Below are 4081 nucleotides of genomic sequence, written 5' to 3'. Positions count from 1 at the left end.
GTGTGTGTGCATGCACGTGGACGTGGGAGCCTGTGTAGGTTAATGTATGTGTGTGTGCCTATGGGTACACGTGTGAGTGTGGGTATCTGTGTGTGCACGTGTGTAAGTGTGTGTGCACACATGTGGATGTGCCTGTGAGAGGCAGTCTGTGCATGTGTGCACAGGTATGCACATTGAGTATGAGTGTGTGCACATGTGTGAATATGCGTGCATGCATACGGATGTATGTGCATGTGGGACTTTGTGTGGGTGAATGTGTGCATGTGTGCACAGGTGACTGTATCTGTGTGTGCACGTGTGCACGGTCATGCACACGCGTGCATATGTGGATGTGTGATGTGGGAACGTGAGCACGTGTGTGTGCGTGTGCGTGTGCATGTGTGTCTGTGTGCGTGTGCGTGTGCGCGTGTGTACACGGGTGTGGGCAAATGCAACGTCACATCACCAGCCCCTCCAATGCAGCTACACATTCAGCTGATTTTAGCACATTAAGAGAGTTACTTTCCAAAGACAGAGCCTTGTTTAATGAGAAGCACAAATGAAGGATTTCATTGCACATGTGGAAAGTCTGATCCCCATTTTCCATTAAGTTGACACAGACAACAAAATAGGAATTACACAAGTCCCTTAGGACTTCCCCCTTTCTTGGGAACACATTTACACAGACTGTTTTAATTAAAGGGAATGTGCCCAGAATATTAAAGGCAAAAGGAAAGAAAACCTTTGCATTGTACAGTTTGAGTATAATCTCTATAGCATATTTCCACTTAATTTTTCTATTATCATAGGGGAAGAAAGAAACCTCCTTTTAACAAGACTGAACAAATTTGCACCAAATGTAAAGCATTTTTCAGTGTAAACCCTGGCAGCTGTCTTTTCTTTAATGCAAGTGCCTGACTTCGGCTCTGCTCTCCCAGGGACCCCGTGTGAGGGGCCCAGCTTGTAGCATCACACTGTCGTCCACACACCAGAGCCGGGAATCCCCTACCCCCGCCCCTTGCCAGCTCAGATGTCTTAGACATCTGGGTTGATTTCAGTTGGGCCACTTGTTTTTGCTCTTCCTGGGCTTTAAGTTCCCGCCTTATGTTTAAATTGACCAACAAAGACGGATCCCTGGAAACCCAAGCCCCCTCCCACCTCAGTGAAAACAGGCCCCCAGGGCCCTCTCTCTCTGCCGGCCACCTTGGTCTCACTGTGTGACCAGGTCTGCTGTGTAATTTCCAGGTCCTACCAGTAGAGAACCTCTACTTTTTCAAAGTTCCCTCAGGGTTACTGCCCAGGGCGTCTTGCAACCACAGTAAGAACCAAGAAGGCTGGAGCAGCCGCAGTGCAGGTGATGGCCGAGACCCGCACAGAGCCCATTTTAACAGGTATCTTTTGCCTTCATCTAGATTTGCTTTATGTCTTTGGTTAAATATTGAAAACCAAGTAATAAGCTATTCTTTTAACAGTGGCATTCTTTAAATTCCAGAAAAATATTTAATGTCAATTGTTAATGTTAGTTCTAGTCATTAACTATATTAAATTTTGTTGAAAATAAAATACAATCTTTATACCACTAAACGCAATGGTATTTTAGGTAACTAATGAAGAGTTGACTCATTGGAAAAGACCCTGATGCTGGGAGGGATTGGGGGCAGGAGGAGAAGGGGACGACAGAGGATGAGATGGCTGGATGGCATCACTGACTCGATGGATGTGAGTCTGAGTGAACTCTGGGAGTTGGTGATGGACAGGGAGGCCTGGTGTGCGATTCATGGGGTCTCGAAGAGTCGGACACGACTGAGCGACTGAACTGAACCGAACTGAATGAAGTTACTATTTACAGAGACTTTGCCCAGAAAAACCTCCACTGCCCATTAGGTGAGACCTACTGATAGAGACCTCTGTCTCTCTCTCTCTTTCTCCATCATTTAAAAAAGCCAATTAAAAAAAACTTTCGAATCAAATCTTTGAAGTGTTGTCCCTTTGATGGACACTTTTAGTCCTAAGAAACAAATTAGTGGTGGTGGTTTAGTCGCTCAGTTGTGTCCGACTCTGTGACCCCACGGACTGCGGCCCACCAGGCTCCCACCATCCATGGGATTTTCCAGGCAAGAACACTGGAGTGGGTTGCCATTTCCTTCTCCAATGCACGAAAGTGAAAAGTGAAAGTGAAGTCGCTCAGTCGTGTGGACTGTAGCCCGCCAGGCTCCTCTTTCCATGGGATTCTCCAGGCAAGAATACTGGAGTGGGGTGCCATGCCCTCCTCCAGGGGATCTTCCCGACCCAGGGATCAAACCCACATATTCTGCATTGCAGGTGGAGTCTTTACTGACTGAGCCACCAGGGAAAGTGGTAAAATGGATGTAAAACAGTATCATGGAAGTTTGATTTTAATTTAAAATTTTAATTAATGTTCCTAAATAAAATAAACTTTTTGGTCAGATTAATACAGGTTAATGGGTTTCAGTTGAAAGTGGTTCCAGCTTATTTCTGTGGTAACCCTGTCATTACATCAGGATGTAAAATGGAAACAGGCCATAATATATTTTTATCCACATAAATATTCAAACATGCAAACTAGCTGCAGGGAGATCGTCTGTATTTGTTATTCTTGCCGTTTCAAGTCAAATTAACTGCTATCACTAGTGTTATGTGAGGTTATGCAAATTTAATCATTCTTTGCAATACAATTGTGTTATAACAGAAATAATTTGTTTTCTCTGCAAATTAATTAGTAAGATTCAGACATGTTAAATATTCATTCACATAAACTTCTGGGGAATATTAGAAAATGATAATACCTCCTAAAAAGCCTTAGTGTTAACTGCACCAAGAATCTGGGTTAATAACGAGGGAAATCCAGTGTTTCTGGTGTCTCACACCCACTTCATCGTCCTTCACAAGCGCCGAGTCCTTTAAGGCCAGGACCAGTCACACGTGGGCATGGCCATCGCCCAGCAGGGGTCACGGGCGCTGTGGTCACAGCCCCTGCCCCGCCCTCAACTCCCGAGGAGTCCTGCTTCCTGACACGTGTTCACCTTCCAGCACAGCACGGGGGTGGGATTTTTATACTGAAAGATGGTACAGAATACTCAGATTAAAAAGCAGCAGTCTGGGGAGCACTGACTCAGCCCCACGTTTACATGGAGGTGCTGTGCGCCTTGCGCAGATGCGGGCCGGCCTGAAATAACCCAAACAATCCTGGCTCGGCAGACAAGAAGACACGCAGTGTCCCCCCAGGAGGAGGCAGCCTTCCGCCACACAAGCGTCACTTCAGATCAGAGGGTGAACTATCAGAAAATGTTACTCGCACCTCTACACTCGCTGCAAACATGTGTGTGATCCTCTAGGTCCTTTGTTGGAAGAGCTCTTTGGTCCTCACTATAAAGCCCAGAATTGCTGGTGCTGGTTACTCCAGCCGTGGTCCCGTGACCCAGAGTCGGAGAAGGAGAAACTGCCCTTCACAGACCCGAGCGCCCAGAGCATCCTTCCGCCGTGTGGTCCACCGTCGGCCGGGTCTGCTGTTTATGAACCACAGCATCCTGCTCTGGAATTTACCACCGGGTCTGACGTGTCAGTCACCTCTTGCTGTCGGTGAAGAATGACCTAAGCCGACCCTTTAGCTGTTTCACCACCTGAAGTTTACACATTGTGAGCAGATGAGAGTGCCAGCGCGTGCATCTGAGGCGATCCAGACGAGCTTTTCCTCCGGTTATTCAGGGTTAAGGTAACTCATCCAGGAAGCCTGCCCTTCAGTGCGGAGCTCACCAGCACCCTGAGCGATTGGTGCTGCAAGAGGAGCTAAGCAGGGAGACAGAGACCTGACCCAGAGGCGCCGAGAGACGGGGCGCTGGGGGGAGAGGGGCGGGACAGAGACCTGACCCAGAGGCGCTGAGAGACGGGGCGCTGGGGGAGAGGGCGGGAAGCCCTCGTCCAGCCTCCTATCACTCACTCTTGGCTCAAAACGGGGGAAAACTCCACCAACTTTGAAAATAAAGAGACAGTCTGAAGAGCTGAGCTGAGGTTCCATCCTTAGAGGACACGCAGGGTGCGTGGAGCCCCGCAGCCAGCAGACTCGGTAAGGACGCCTGCTTTG

The 4081-nt window shown here is 48.1% G+C and overlaps 1 protein-coding gene across 1 annotated transcript in view; it reads right to left on the bottom strand.

Annotated features, from left to right (window-relative positions):
- The window catches only part of SNTG2 (syntrophin, gamma 2), a 74437-nt gene that overhangs the window by 55840 nt on the left and 14516 nt on the right, over positions 1–4081 (bottom strand). The window lies entirely within an intron of this gene.

This window comes from Bison bison, unplaced genomic scaffold, assembly GCF_000754665.1.
Source record: "Bison bison bison isolate TAMUID 2011002044 unplaced genomic scaffold, Bison_UMD1.0 scf7180017864266, whole genome shotgun sequence".
In the NCBI taxonomy this organism is placed as follows: domain Eukaryota; kingdom Metazoa; phylum Chordata; class Mammalia; order Artiodactyla; family Bovidae; genus Bison; species Bison bison.
Note: the sequence above shows the minus strand (reverse complement) of the source record. Positions and strands in the feature narration are given on the sequence as shown.